Raw genomic sequence first — 16,930 nt, 5'->3', positions numbered from 1 at the left:
TCCTCTGAAGGCTTGACTTCATTTAGGATGCCACACCCTGCCCTGGCTGAGTTCACTTCTCACCCACAAGTTTTAGAAAAGGGGGTTTGCTTATGAGTCCATGACCTTTCTGGCATTTCACTCAAGTAACTTCTGACTAGGTTTTGTCTTGGCCATCAGGCTGTTTTTAAAAGAGATTCTTGATTTTTCTCTTGATAGAAAAAGGATAAATTTAGTTGCACTACATTTTCAGCAGTTTTAATGAATGAGTGATAAAATATAAGCAGGCTACCCAAGAATAGAATAAATCTTTTCAAATTGAAATGACCATACAAACTCTCTTCTTCTCACTAGAATCCCTCATTAAATTATATCAGGATAGAATTCTACTGATCTCTGTGTTTTTTAAAAATTGATTTCTCCTTTTATTTATCTGTCACTGAATATACTATCCTATTAGTGTTAGGTTTTATTAGTTCTATTGTAACTATTTTAAAAAGTTGTAATATTTTGTTTGGACATCATCATTTTTGTTTATATAACTCTTTAAAGATTGCTATTTATTGGTAGCCATAAAAGATGAAGCTTTAGGTCACAATTCAGTACACAGAAATAGTAATTGATAAAAAGTAATTTAGAAATTTTAAAATATAAATGAAACTTTCCAAATGGCAGTTGGTGACTCATTGATTACAGCATCCAATTATAGCCAGTTTGGATTATTTTTAGAATGAGGAAAGTACACATTTAATTAACAAACAATATGAAATCTTTCCAATTATGTGCTTAAAAATTTTCTGACCACAAAAATTTAAGAACATTTTCTAATAATTATTTTGGTCATTTTTTTCATCACCCATTCTCTTCACAATTGATCCAATAAAAGTATCTATGAACAATGCCCTAAATATGATAATTACAAGACTGGCAGATTTCCAGAATTTCATTATTAAATATATTGGCTTGACATTTGTTATGCACAACAAAGTACATTTGGCTAAATTTAGTATAAAATTAATGTTTGCAAATCCTTTAGTTATTTATAACTATAGGTAAATTTCCATTATTTCTTAGGTGCATATTGTGAAATAGTAGACCTAAAACACAACTTTTTTAAAATGTGAAAGTGCCCCTTAAGTGATTCTATGCTGTCATAACTTCTCTCAGAAATCAAGTTTCAACAAAAGAAATAAATATCAATCAAGTAAATCATGGCTTAGAAAGCAAGGATGTTTCTAAATCATTGAGCTCTTCTCAAAATCAACTAAGATGTACAGAACAATTTCTACTGAATTTTACATGCATTTTTTTCTTATAGTCTCATTTCATCTTCATAATAATCCACTAGGCTAATTTCAATATCATCTTCATCTTATACATCAATAACCTTAGGCTTAGAAATGTTAAGTGATTTTTTTAAAACATCTTTATTGGAGTATAATTGCTTTACAATTTTGTGTTAGTTTCTGCTGTGAAACAAAGTGAATCAGCTATATGTATACATATATCCCCATATCCCCTCCCTCTTGCACCTCCCTCCCACCCTCCCTCTCCTGTCCCTCTAGGTGGTCACAAAGCACCGAGCTGATCTCCCTGTGCTATGCAGCTGCTTCCCACTAGCTATCTATTTTACATGAAATGTTAGGTGACTTTTGCAAGGTCTCATACCAGTGGCAGATTTTGAATTTGAACACATATTTGTCTGACTAAAAATTTCATTCTCTTAATCACTGTTTTAATAAGTCCATATCTCCAACCCTTTAATTTCCAAAACAGTAAGTACTCTCCTCATCACTCACCACCCATTTAGATATATATTGCTTGGTGATGTCTAAAAAAGACAATGGTGACAAATTAAGTATCTGTGTACTTCTAATCAGTAATGTAGTGATATCTTATTGTTTTAATTTGCATTTCCCTGATGACATAGGATGTGGAGCATCTTTTCATATGCGTATTTACCAACCATCTGTATATTTTCTTTGGTGAGGTGTTTGTTAAGGTCTTTGGCCCATTTTTTTTTAACTGAGTTGGTATATTATTTTTTATCTTTTTATTTTCAACCAATTTGTGTCTTTTATTCTGAAGTTTATCTCTTATAGACAGCATATAGTTGTATCCTGACCTTTTTCCAGTCTGACATCCTCTGCCACTATATTAGTGTTTAGCCCATTTACATTTAATGTGATTATTAATATGGTTGGATTTATACCTGAAATTTTGCTATTTGTTTTCTTTATGTCTCATGTCTTTTTTGGACCTCCATTCTTCCTTTATTGCTTTCCTTATGTTAAACAATTATTTTTAGTGTAGCATCTTAATTCCTCTGCTGATTTAACTATATTTGTTTGGTGTTATTTTTTAACAGTTACTTTAAGAAATACAATATGCCTTGTAAGTTTTCACAATCTACTTTTGGTTAGTAATCACAATTCTGGTAAAGTTTAGCAAACTTGCTCTAATATAGCTTCATTTTCTCATATATATTACATATTTATATGTTATAAACCCAAAAGTAAAGTGTTAAAGTTATTCTTTAATACGATCTTAGGTCTTTTTTTTTTTAAGTTAAGAGAAGAAAAGATTAAAATCTATCTTTGTCTTATATTTACACATATTTACCATTTCTGATGCTCTTCATTTCTTTGTGTGGATTCAAACTGCCATCTGGCACCACATCCTGTCAGCCTGAAGTACATCCTTTAGTATTTCTTGAAGGCAGGCCTGCTAGGAATAAATTCCCTAAGATTTTTTTTATCTGGGAATATTTGTAATTTACCCTCATTTTTTGAATCATGGTTTTCCAGAACATGAAGTTTACTCATTTATTTCTCATCAAATTTTCTATTTTTACTGACAATTCCAATGGATATGGGTTTCTCACTTTCCACCCAGATCAAGCCAGCCCTTCTAGCAGTGAAGCTGCTGGTTTTTACAGCCAGCCCCACCTTGGTAGCACTATCAAGGTATTAGGGTTGGGGAGTTGGAAACATCCCCAGGCAAGAATACCACAGACTCCCACTGCTTGTATAGAAGTTCAGCAGTTTCTCACAAATAAATATTTCTTAATTTGTTGTTTGTCTTTGGTCTTTTCCCAGACTCCTGAAATGATCATTTTTTGAAATTTTTGTCTAGTTTTGTACTTGTTTTTTGGGGAGAGCATTTTCTGCCAGAAGTACTGCTCTCTGATTTATATAGATTAAATATTCTCAAAGGATTTAATGCTTAGAACAGCCATTGACTTAACGCTTTATAATTTTGGCTGCTCAGGGCAGTAGGAGTGATTTCCTATCCTATTATAGAAACTTATTGCTCTAGAGTGTCACATTTTAACTTTATTTTTTCCTATTGGAAGTACAGCTAGTTCCTTTTCATGAGAGATAACAGGGGACTTACATTTACTGAGCATATACCAGGCTACTGACATGATACACTCTCTCATGCTCTATTTCTCTTTAAAATAATGATTGTGGGCTTTTTATAACTGTAAATGCAAGATAAACTGGTTTTTGAAAAATTGAACAATACAGAAAAGATTCATCTCTCCAGAAATATTTTATAATGTCACCATCTAGAGAAAGACATACTTAACATCAGTCTACTTCCCCTCTCCCCCTCCACCCTTTAAATCTGTGTGTGTGTGTGTTTTGAAATTAGTTGCAGAAGGTGGGAATTAAATCTGCTCTCAAGATCATAGCCCTCTTCCAAGGTTCTAAGATTTGTAAAAATCTTTTTCTCATTCCAACTACTGGGGTAGAAGAGAAAGCCATAGCCCTTCGAACTTGAACAGTGCCTAAGACATACATTTTGGTTATACAAAGATAAGCAAAGATTCTGTTCTTTAAGGAGAAACCAGATGTTTAGCTCCAAAAACTATATTGCCCTCTATATGCAAGAGTTTTTTCTCTGTGGGTACATATTTTATCCTCTAAGAATTTTTAAAATATAAATATGGATTGACTGCTTTGCTCTTAAAAATTATTGTTAACAGTAGGATAGACTGCTATCAGGAGAAAACTTGGACTAGAGAAGAAAATAATCTTAATTTGAGCTGGTGCTTCCTCCTTTTTCTTTCTTTCTTCTTCTTTTTTTTTTTTTTATAGGAAGCAAAATGTAATTTACAGCCAGGCCCAGGAAGAAGCAAATCTTCAATAACCAAGGGTATGTTGGTTGAAAGAAGCAGCCAAACCAATAGCAATCTTTAATGTCTTGTCTTCTTTCTCCCAAGAGGGAAAAAATAAATGCTGTTCTTGGTTAGTTTGAGTTTTACTCATTTTTTTAGGTGAAGTGAGTAGGAAATCGTTGGCTGCTCTCATTGATGGGGAAACAAATAGAACTGGAGTATCCCCATAACTCTCAGTCCAGAAAGGACAGCTAGTTCCTCTTTTCCCAGGAGCTGACGCAGTCTGAGTGGAAGGGAGTCATCATTACCATCTAACCAAAGCCTGAGGCATTCCCCTGAAATGTTGAGAAAGAGGGGAAAAAGTTCTTTCTCCAGTAGATGGGACTGGACTCTCCCAAGGGAACAGAAGCTGTGAGGCCACTCAGTTGAGGGAGTTTGATGGCAGAGGCTGTGAGAGAACAGAGGAGAACTGAGGGAAGAGGGGGTTGTGGAAGAAGAGATTGATTGATCAGTCAGTGCAGACTCTGTAAACCTATTTGGTAGCCATGGTGAGGATCTGCTCTTGACTCAGTTCTAGGGAAACTATCAGTCTAAGATGCATGTGGGTACTGCACCAGAGTTCCAAACTATCTCAAATGGACCCAATATGTAGTCCATCTGCACTGTATTTTTTTAGCTTCTGAGAGCAAGATATTTTTGAAATCCAAATAATAAGATAATCCCAATTTCATGTCTTTGGGTTTCCCACAAGCAGAAAATCAGGTGACCACTCAACATGCTCTGTACCCAAGGAACACAATCTTGGACATACCAAGCAGCTGGGCTCCTTATTTCCACACACTCGTCTGTGAGTACTATCTTTACATAGCCCAAATGCCCATTAAATTGCTCCCCCAAAGAAAAGATGAATTCTCTTTGGAGGTATAAAATGCAGCTTGTGAAATCGTAATAGTTTTTCAATCTGGGAAAGCCACCCCAAAACTCTGCTAAAATGATCAGGGATTCCCTGGTTTCTTGTTCAGAACTTATATCTAGGATCTTAATTATTCCATTTAGATTTTTTTTAACATGGTGCCTGGTTTTTTTGCGAACAATGTCTTTGGACTGGAAAAATATAACTTCCTATATCATACCAATTCCCTAGATTAGAAAGAGAAGGGTTATGTCACCCATCAGGCTTGGCTGCTAACTCAGCGTAGTCGGGCAAACCTGCCCTTTTCTGTAGATGGGCTATGAGCATTTGTTGAGTTGTTCTAACAGAGATCACAGTTATTGTACTTACCCTTGATTGAGAACTTTGTTTTTCCATAAACAAAGTTTCGAGTTTCTGTGTTGCTAAGGAACTTCAGAGGGGCTGTAGGTGTGGTAGGGGTGGTGCAGGGCAAGAATAATGAAAGGCCTATGAACTCAGGCAACTGGAAGGCTGAGACATGTCGTAGTCCAAGTCCATTCATATCATGAGGTCAGTCATTACTAGTGTAATTTTTGTTTTCTCTTGAAAAAGTAGAAAATTAGTGTCCCAGATCATGTTCCTGGAGCTCAAAGAAATATCATGAGCAATGAATGAAGTGTGGATTTTATCCAAGCACTGTAGTCTGTCTACATAGAACATATGCATGTGGGGCATATCTACAAAATTGTTCCGCTTTATTGAAGCTAACTGTGAAAAGTGTAATTAAAGAGAGACTTAAGGCTAGAAATTCTGGCTACCCTGGGGATAGACTGAATTAGGCCACAAAACTTTACTCTTAGCATATTAAACCAATAGCTTAAGAAAAAATTAGCCCACATGGGCCCCCACCTACATTAATAGTAAAATATCCTTTGTAAATTAGTCATCAGCCAACTAACCCAGCTTTTCATCCTGAAGTAATAATCCTCTTTTAGCTAGTCACACAGCTGTAAACTATAAGCAAAATGGAGAGCTCATAATCTTTGGAAGGAAAAGATAATATTAAAATCCCAAACAAAACTCTTGCCCAAAGCTTCATTTAGACCTGCCTGACAGCAAAATTGTATTAATGAGGTTAACTTTAATATAATAATTTTATATGAAACAAAAATTTGATGGTTGCAATATTTATTTTTTGCCCACAACATCAAAGGGTAAAGAATATATAGTTTATACTTAATCATCCTTAGACAGCCTTAAGAACTTAAAAGAATAATAACAGTAAAAACAAGGAAGAAGGAAAAAACCTTAATAACTATACGCTGGATCCATCATAGTTGACACATTTTCCAACAACTGCAAGTAGAAATGAGTTTTCCAAATGTAAACTTGATAGAAATTAAAAGTATGGATTTGCCAAAAAATCCTGATATTTGGGATGTTTCTTACATCAAACGTAGTCAGGGTGAACTATGTACTAAACCAGTACGGTTAGAGAAATGGAGATAATACTGAAAGGAAAAAGCTTTGAAAAGTTCAACCTGCAGCATGACATGATCAGAATAATTAGGATGATGATGAGAACAAAGCAAAAGTACAGAAAAAACTCTTAATGGGGCGTTTCATGTGAATTAGCTCATTTAGTCATCATAACAATTTTATGATGTAATTACAACTATTATCTCTGTTACGAATGAGAAAACCAAGGCTTGTAGAGTTTAAGCAGCTGCTTCAGTCACAGAATTAACATGTGAGGAAGTCTCTCCAACTGTAAAACTGCGATGGTGAATCATACAATCCCTTATCACTCAAACTTACCTGTCTGTCTGCATTTCCAAATCACCTCCTTTGCCTGGTCTTTAAATCTCTAATTCTGTCTCTGTCTGTCTTTCTCTCTGTCTCTCTCTCACACACACACGTATGGCATCTGATTATCTCTGTCTCTTACCCTAGTAATTTGGCCTTTGTAAGCAGGCAAGTGGCCCTGATGTTCTGTCCAAAAAGATAGGGAACATATAGCATTAAAAAGAACAGATATTAAAAAGGAAAAAAAAACCCTTCTGTTCCTTAACTCTTGGCCATTATGTCCACTTGTGATACCAACCAATGTTGCACCATCAACAGCCTTGCCAGATCTTCCCTATTCCTAAAGGTTAGCCAATTAGCTGATTTTCCTTTGGATTGGAAGAAGAAAATGATTATGTGCATGAATAGACAATATGAGTAAGTGGCCGGAAGCCATTTTGAGTGGCAGAATTCCAATTTGCCGAAACCATGAAAGTGACACCAAGTCACCACTTGGAAGCAGCCTAGGTCAGCGGCTATAGCTCCATGTTACCTATCATCACAGCACCAACCTCCAAGTTCTCTTTCTTGGCTACAATCTAAAAGTCAGATGCTGAGGCCCTTGACGGATATGCAGCAATGATAAGAAGAGAGTGCTTTACCACAAGCTGGAAGCCATCTCTGATTCAAAGTGCTGAGTGAACACTTAGTCCCCACCCCTGCTGCTCCATGTGTAAAGAGCACCTTCAGAGTCTCACTCTTGCCATCACTCCACATGCTTACCTACTCATTTCCAGAGGACCACGAGGGAACCGACGGGTAAGTTTGGGAATAGGAACTGGGCTTTCATAACCCATCTTTTCTTTGGTTCTGTAGAAAGCATAGGTTTTCTGCAAATGTCAGCCATTTGGTAAGCTTAGTAGTAAATCCTCTGCACTCGCCGTCACTGGATGTTAAGTCTAATTCTATGGTGCAGTATTAGGAAGCTTATTGTAGTCATGCACCAGAACTGCATTCTCCAGCTGTGCATCAGTAAACAGTAGCCAGTTGAGCTCCAATTGTCTGACTTCTTTATCTCAATAAATTCAGGACCTGGTTCAGAGAAGAGGGGTATCATTTTTTTTTAATTATTTTATTTTATTTATTTTTGGCTACGTTGGGTCTTCATTGCTGTGCACAGGTTTTCTCTAGTTGTGGCGAGAGGGGGCTACTCTTTGTTGCGGTGTGCGGGCTTCTCATTGAGGTGGCTTCTCTTGTTGCGGAGCATGGGGTCTAGGCACGCGGGCCCCAACAGTTGTGGCATGCAGGCTCAGTGGTTGTGGCTCACGGGCTCTAGAGCACAGGCTCAGTAGTTGTACAGCACGGGCTTAGTTGCTCCGCGGCATGCAGGATCCTCCCAGACCAGGGCTCGAACCCGTGTCCCCTGCATTGGCATGCAGACTCCTAACCACTGCGCCACCAGGGAAGCCCGGTATCATTTTTTTTAACTCTCTCTTTCCCTGACAGAAATAATGTAGTGTTCCTATTAAAACACATGTCCTTTTAGATGCAAGACAAATAAAACTCAGTTACTGCTCTTAAAGTTCTCAAATGCAATGGGGAGAAACAGAAAAGTTATTTAGCGTGAAGAAATTCTAACAGAGGTGGAGCACAAGATTCACTGGAGCACCAAGGAAAGAGTAGTTGAGTCAATCCACAGACCATAGCTTTACAAAGATGGTGGTGGTGTACAGGCTGATTCTTAAAGGATGAGTAGTTGTTTGCCAAGCACTGATGCACAGAAATGGACAAAGTACTCTGAGCAGATATTGGAACACTGGGTCCAACGTCCAATACAGAGTTGGGGAGGAGAAGGCAGGGTATATGTTGAAGAGTTTGGTAAACATTGGAAGCAACTGGAGTGCTTGTTAAAAACACAAATGGGGGCTTCCCTGGTGGCGCAGTGGGTGAGAGTCCGCCTGCTGATGCAGGGGACACGGGTTCATGCCCCGGTCCGGGAAGATCCCACATGCCGCGGAGTGGCTGGGCCCGTGAGCCGTGGCCGCTGGGCCTGTGCGTCTGGAGCCTGTGCTCCGCAACGGGAGAGGCCACAACAGTGAGAGGCCCACGTAACGCAAAAACAAAAAAACAAAAAAACACAAATGACCAGGTTATACTACAAATTTACTGATCCAGAGGGAGGAGTAACCTGGGAATCTGTATTTTTAACCAGCACCCCAGGTAATTTTTTGATCAGGAAAGTTTGGGAAACACTAACTAAACTTGAGGAGCCATTGAAGAGCTTCAAGAAATGGAGGAATCTAATAAGAACAGAATTTTTAGCTGTTGATACAATGGAGCTTGAAGGCAGGGAGCTCACTATAATAGTTTGAGGCTCTGGTGGTCCCAAATGTGCTGTTTACAATGGGCATAAAGGTCAAGGACTAAATTTAAAAGATATTTAAGGTGTAGGATGGGCAGGACTTAACTGACTGCATACTGACAATGACGGAGAAACTGGGTGGCTCCTGTTTCCGACATAGGTCACTGGGTGGATAGGCTATAAGCAGGAAAGAGAAGACAGTCAAGGTAGGTTTTGAGGTATCTCCTTAGCTAATGAGCAACTGTCCCTTCTGTAAGCACTGCCCCCTCTCCAAAGGAAGAGTCCACAATAATCTTTGCACAGTGTGGACTGGTTGTATCTTATTGATCTAGTATGGACACTTAAAAACACTATGCCAATTAGATTCTTTTCTGGTAATTTGTGATTGGACCTATGGAAAACCAGAGTTTTTAAACTGTGGCTGGAATTTTAATTGTTTGTGCTGTGGGCAGCCATATCCAGAGAGAAGACAGCAATAGTAATAGTAGTAGTAGCAGGAAGAAGAGGAAAAGGAGAGGCACTACTAAAGCAGGCATACCCCCAAATTAGCAGAGACTAAGAAAATAACCAGGAAGAATACCGGTAGCTTCCCATTTTTGGTTCCAACCTCTGTGTAAGTCCTGGCTGTATTGCTACTCTTGTATTTCATAAACTCAACTGTGTCCTTATGATACATTCTTTTGTTTTTTGGTCTGTTCAATTCAGCTCTCTTTTATGTGCCATACAGGGATAAAGACCGCATACTGGGTTTTGGACATATCAAAATTTGAAGTATCCACAGGACATCCAAGTGAAAACATCTAGTAGGATGTTTGATACATTAGTCTGGTGTGCAAAAAAGCGGTGGAATGGCTGGGATGAAATACATATTTGCCTGTGTTTGGCATATAGGTTGAGGTTGAGTGAGAATGGTTATGGTCACTTAGATCATGGGAAAGGAGATAAATATAAGCTATCTAGACATTAAAATGATTCTGGAGGAAAGTTAAAGGCTTGTTATTTCTGAGCGAGTAGGAAAGATCCTTTGGTTATTGTGGTTAAAAATAGAATCTTCCCTAATTCTTAGAATTATTAAGTATGATTAAGGTCTAAAAACATAATTAATCTAATAATACTGTAAGTGATGAGTAATGGCAGACATTATTAGAAAGAAACCTCTACATGCAAATTTGACATAGTAGTATTTACTCCAGTGGAGCAAGAATGTTCATGCAGTGCCTTCCATTTCCTTTCAGGAAAACCCAACTACTACTGGACAGCTTTGATGACCCTATCACCTACTTCACAGAATGCAGAAATTCAGGATGCAATACAACTGATTTGCTAAAGAGATTGGGAAGGATTTCTTAGTTTAGCTACAAATGAGGACCAGAATGCCTCGTGGAGTCAAAACTTTACCACACCTACTAAATTAGCAGTGGCCCTGGGATGTGGTCTGGGATGATGTCCAAACAAGTGTTAAGCATTATTTGTCATGGACTTTGGGCAATAAAATGTTTAACTTTTTTATTAAAGATCACTAAGACGTTTGTCAGTTATGATGGTTCCTTGGATCTTACTTGTTCCTTCTTTTTCCTTTTAAAGTCACACATTCCATTAAAATATTGTTTTAAAGTTTAGGCCCTGAAGCATATGCCATTTTCAGCATGCCATTCTTCTGTCCCAAATCCATAGTTAGTGACATAGAAAAAAGACAGGAAGGAAACATTTTAATTCTTCCAAATTTTCTTTGACCATGGAATTTGTCATTAGAAACAGAATTTTTTAAAAAATCTACTGTTTTCCATACATTGTTAGCAATTAACACATACTAAATTTAAAAGGCATGGTTTTGGGACTTCCCTGGTGGTCCAGTGTTAAGACTCCCCCTTTCAATGCAGGGGGTGCGGGTTTGATCCCTGGTTAGGGAGCTAATATCCCACGTGCCTTGCGGCCAAAAAAACAAAATGTAAAAAAAAACAGAAGCAATACTATAACAAATTCAATAAAGACTTTAAAAAAATGGTCCACATAAAAAAAAAAATCTTAAAAAAAAATTTAAAAATAAAAGGCATAGTCCTGAAGATAGTTAATTTTTTTGTATGATATTTACTATTTTGTCAGGCATATTCAGGTACTTAGTAATTATAGCTCTGCTTTCCCCTGCAGTCATAATTGAGAAATCCAAAGGATAAAATATACAGTTCAGGCAATATTGTTTCCCCTAAAAAAATTTTTATTTTTAAATTTATTTTTATTTTTTGGCTGTGCCACGTAGCTTGCGGGATCTTAGTTCTCTGACCAGGGATTGAACCCAGGCCCTGGCAGTGAAAGCACAGAGTCCTAACCACTGGACCACCAGGGAATTCCTGGAAAACACATTTTAAATGAAGTGTTAGCATTTATTAAATTACAAGAAAAGGGACAGATTTAAATATACAATCTAAGCTACTTTTTCCCAAACTCAGTTCTGCAGAACACTAACATCCCACAAATTCCCAACAGGTATTTTAAATACAAAAGAGTATTGATTGGGTCCTGGGGAGGAGGAAAAACATGTTATAAAAGACATTGAGACAATTGAGACAAACTGAATATGGACTGTATATTGAATATTTCTGTATCAATGCTAAATTCCAAGGGTGTGATAAAGGTTTCATGGTTATAGAGGACAATGTTTTTATTTATTTATTTATCTATTTTGGCCGCACCATGTGGCATGTGGGATCTTAGTTCCCCGACCAGGGATTGAACCCACGCCCCCTGCATTGGAAGTGTGGAGTCTTAACCACTGGACCGCCAGGGACGTCCCCAATGTTTTTATTCTTAGGAGAGTCATGCTGAAGTACTTAGAGGTCAAGTGTCATGATATCTTCAACTTTCAAATGGTTCAGAAAAAGAGAAATTACCATTCACTTATGTATATAAAGGGGGAAGAGCAAGAGATAAAACAAATGTGGCAAATTCCTAGAGGGGGCCGGATCAAGATGGCAGACTAAAAGGACATGGAGCTCACCTCCTCCCAAAAACACATCAAAAATACATGTGGAACAATGCTCACAGAATACTTGCTGAACGCTGGCAGATCTCATAAAACAAAATTGCAAGAAAGATCACCAAGTAACTGTGTAGGATGAAAGAAAAAAAAAGGAATCGGGACCGGAGGAGGAAACTGTGAAAGAGGAAATGTTCCCTCACCCTGAGAAGCCCCTTCACCAGTGGGGAGGTCAGCCAGGACAGAAAGGAAGCTTCAGAGGCTCAGAGGAGAGTAGAGCAGCCAGCTTGCAGCAGGCAGAACAGAGAGAGACCAGCACAGAGGGTCTGTGCCACCTCTCTACACTCCCCAGGCCCAAGACGTGTCTGCTGGTGCACATGGGGGCTGGATGCTGAAACTCTGGCTTCAGCAGGCAGACCCAGGGAGAGGGCTGGGGTAGGCTGCATGGAGACAGTCTGAAGGAGCTGGAGTGTGGTCTGGGCCACACCCAGGGTGTGTGCAGGAAGGAGCCCAGGTCCGCCACTGAAGCCCCATTGTTAATTTGCGTGCTCAAAGGGAGGGGCTGGGCCCACCATAGCAGCCTCATTCTCGGCCTGCTCACAGCTGGTGCAGTTCCACCTCTAAGAGTTCTGGGACCATGCAAGCACTGGCGGCTGTCCCCATGCAGAAGCAGAGCTGAAATCCTAGCCCTGTCTCAGCGGCTGTGCAATCCATAGATTTATGTGCTGGCAGTGTTTTTGTAAACTCATTGCCCGCGGGACATCCAAGTGGATTACTGGTGCTCCTGCAGCTGCACGGGTCCAGCAATGGTGGCTGTGGGCTCTGTGGGTGCGCACATGCAGAGGCAGGGCTGGGGTCTGGGCAGACTCAGTAGCTCCCACTGCGGGTCCAGATGCGTTACTGCAGCAGTCCCTGTGCCTGACCTCAGCAGTTCTGTGCCAACAGATCTGCATTTGTGGCTTTGTGTACAGTGCCTGAGGGAAAACTAGTCTGATTAGCTGAATTCCCACAGTTGAGGCACGGCCGATGGCAGTGCCAAAAACAGTGTGCTTTGTGAGCCCACACAACAGGTGACAGGTGACACCACAGAGCACACTTCCCGGTGGACAACTCCTGTGAAGGAATACTCAGTGGCTCCTCTCTCAGCAGGAACACTCCAGCCCCACCTACCTCACACCGCAGCTCAGAAACAGATGTGGGGGAGTCTACTCCAACAACAGGAGAGCAGACCTGTCTCCACGGGTCTGTGACAACCACAGAGCAAAGAGGAGGCTCCACTCAACAACCAGTTCAGGCTCTGGTCATCACAACAACAATCACATCCCCTAACAAGGGGATAACGGCCAGCACACACTGAGGAAAAATGAGGCAGGCATCCATACTAAAAACAGCCCTTGCACCAAAAATATTGGACTCATGGAGGCTACACAGGTACACTCCTATATAAAAACAGCCCTTCAAGACCACAGTAGATAACAGTTTCTCCTAAACTCATATAGAGTCAGAGAAATATAAGTAAAATGAAGAAGAAGAGGAACCACTCCAAGTTAAATGGTCAAGAGAACTCCCCTGAAACAAACAATGAAACAGACCTCTTAAGTCTGGTAGACACCAAGTTCAAAAAAGAGAGAATTAAAATACTGAAGGAATTAAGAAAGGCTATTGAGGACTTCCCTGGTGGCTCAGTGGTTAAGAATCCACCTACCAATGCAGCGGACATGGGTTCGAGCCCTGGTCCAGGAAGATCCCACATGCTGTGGGGCACATAAGCCCATGCGCCGCAACTACTGAGCCTGTGTTCTAGAGCCCGTGACCCACAACTACTGAGTCTGCATGCCACAACTACTGAAGCCCATGTGCCTAGAGCCCATGCTCTGCAACGAGAGAAGCCACTGCAATGAGAAGCCCGCATACTGCAACGAAGAGTAGCCCCCGCTCACTGCAACTAGAGAAAGCCTGCACGCAGCAATGAAGACCCAAGGCAGCCAAAAATATAATTAATTAATTAATTAATTATTTTAAAACAGAAAGCCTATTCATAGAAATACGGATCACTGTAAAAAGGAACTAGAAACTATAAAGAGGAGCCAAGAAAAATTAGAAAACTCTGTTGCCAAGATGAAAGCTGAGCTAAAGGCAATGAATAGCAGAATGAATAACGCAGAAAAATGAATAAGTGATCTGAAATATAGAATAATGTAAATCACCCAACAAAACAGCAGACAGAAAGCCAAATGAAAAAAAAAAAAAACAAATAAAAGCAGCATAAGAGACTTATGGGATAATACAAATTGTGCCAATCCGTGCATAATAGGAGTTCCAGAAGGCAAAGAAAGAGAAAATGGGACTGAAAATGTACTCGAAGAAATTATGGCTGAAAACTTCCCAAACCTAAAGAAGGAAACAGATATCCAGGGACAGGAAGCACAGAGGATACCAAAGAAGATGAACCCAAACAGACCTACACCAAGACATTATAATTAAAATGGCAAAAGTTAAAGGCAGGATTCAAAAGTCAGCAAGAGAAAAACAGAGTTAATTACAAGGGACCCTCTGCCATAAGGCTATCAGCTGATTTCTCTACAGAAATGTTGCAGGCCAGAAGGGAGTGGCAAGATATATTCAAAGTCCTGGAAGGGAAAAACCTGCAACCTGGGATCCTCTACCCAGCAAGATTATCATTTAGAATAGGAGAGAGGAAGAATTTCCCAGACAAGCAAAAACTGAAAGAATACAGCAATACTAAACCTATCCTAAAAGAAATATTAAAAGGTCTTTTTGAAATAGAAAAGAAGCAAGAATCTATAAGAAAAAGAAAACGACTATAGAGTAAATCACTTAAATAAGTCTGTACATAGATTATCAAAAAAAAAATTTTTTTCAAATTTTTGTGGAAGTGATGAAAACTACAATGAACAGCAAAAGGATAAGCATGAAGATGTAAAGGAGGGCATCAAAATCATAAAATGGCAGGGAGGAGAGTAAGAAAATGTAGATTTTCTTTTCTTTTTTTAGAATGTGTTTGAACCTATATGATTACCAGTCTAAAGCAAGTAGATATAGTAATGGGTTAACATACTTAAAAAACAGGGGAACCAGGAATCAAAAATATACAATAGATTCACAAAAACCAAAAAGCAAAGAACACAAGCATAATACAAAAGAAAACCATCAAACCACAAAAGGAAAAACAAAAAGAAAAAGGAACAAAGAAGAAATACAAAATCAACTGGAAAACAAGGTATAAAATGGCAATAAATACATATCTATCAATAATTACCTTAAATGTCAATTACCTGAACTAAATGCTCCAATCAAAACACATAGAGTGGTACATTGGATAAAAAACAAGAGCCTACAACATGCTGCCTACAAGAGACCCACTTCAGGGCAAATAACACACATAGATTAAAAGTAAGAGGATGGAAAAAGATATTTCACTCAAATGGAAATAAAGTGAGGATAGTAATATTCATATCAGATAAAATAGACTTTAAAGCAAAGGCCATAAAGAAAGATAAAGAAGGACCTATATAATGATAAAAGGATCAATACAAGAGGATATTACACTCATTAACATATAATCACCCAATATAGCAGCACCAAAATACATAAAGGAAATACTAGCAGACATAAAGGGAAAAACTGATGGGAATACAATAATAGAAGGAGAATTTAACACCCCACTCACATCAATGGACAGATCTTCCAAACAGAAAATAAGGCAACAGAGATCCTAAATCATACAACAGAACACTTAGGCTTAATTGATATTTTCAGGACATTACATCCAAAAAACAAAAAAAAACAATACACATTCTTTCCAAGTGCACATGGAACATTCTCTAGGATTGATCACATACTAGGACACAAAACAAGCCTCAACAAATTTAAGAGAATAGAAATTATTTCAAGCATCTTTTCTGACCACAACAGCATGAAATTAGAAATCAACCACGGAAAGAGAAATGAGAAAAAAACAATTATATGAAGACTAAACAACATGCTACTAAAAAACCAATGGGTCAACAATGAAATCAAAGAGGAAATTTAAAAATACCTTGAGAAAAATGGCAATGAAAATACAACCATATAATATCTATGAGATGTAGCAAAAGCAGTCCTAAGAGGGAAGTTCATAGCAATACAGGCCTTCCTAAAAAACATGAAAAATCTCAAATAAAAAACCTAACCTACCATCTAAAAGAATTAGAGAAACAAGAACAAACAAAACCTAAAGTCAGCAGAAGGAAGGAAATAAACATCAGAGGGAATTAAATATTGATAAAGTAGAGATTAAAAAACAAACAACAACAACAAAAAAAAACCCAAGAGCTGGTTTTGTGAAAAGGTAAACAAAATCGACAAACCTCTGGCCAGGTTTACCAAGAAGAAGAGAGTGGACTCAAATAAACAAATAAGAAATGAAGGAGGAGAAATAACAACCAACACCGCAGAAATACAAAAGATCATAAGAGAATACTATGAACAGTTATATGCCAACAAACTGGATGACCTAGAAGAAATGGACAAGTTTCTAGAAATATACAGCCCACCAAAAGCAAATCAAGAAGAAATAGATAATTTGAACAGACATATCAATAGAGGTGAAATAGAATCTATAATAATAATAATAAAAAAAAACTCCCTGCAAACAAAAGTCAAGGTCCAGATGGATTCACTGGGGAATTCTACCAAAAATACAAAGAAGAAATACAAAAATATACTGATCCTTCTCAAACTCTTCCAAAAAATTGAAGAGGAAGAAACACTCTCAAAGTCATTCTATGAAGCCACCATCATCCAGATATCAAA

The 16,930-nt window shown here is 38.4% G+C and overlaps 1 long non-coding RNA gene across 1 annotated transcript; it reads left to right on the top strand.

Annotated features, from left to right (window-relative positions):
- The first annotated feature begins 1,998 nt into the window (after window positions 1–1,998).
- On the top strand, window positions 1,999–10,679 carry LOC113616058 (uncharacterized). Its single transcript, XR_003431210.1, has 2 exons — window positions 1,999–7,598; window positions 10,377–10,679. It is a non-coding gene; the product is annotated as an uncharacterized LOC113616058 (long non-coding RNA).
- The last annotated feature ends 6,251 nt before the right edge of the window (window positions 10,680–16,930 follow it).

The sequence above is a fragment of the Aethalodelphis obliquidens genome, unplaced genomic scaffold (genome assembly GCF_003676395.1).
Source record: "Aethalodelphis obliquidens isolate GAN/ISIS:26980383/991018 unplaced genomic scaffold, ASM367639v1 scaffold130, whole genome shotgun sequence".
NCBI classification, from domain to species: Eukaryota; Metazoa; Chordata; class Mammalia; order Artiodactyla; family Delphinidae; genus Aethalodelphis; species Aethalodelphis obliquidens.
This window is presented reverse-complemented; position numbering and strand designations above follow the sequence as displayed.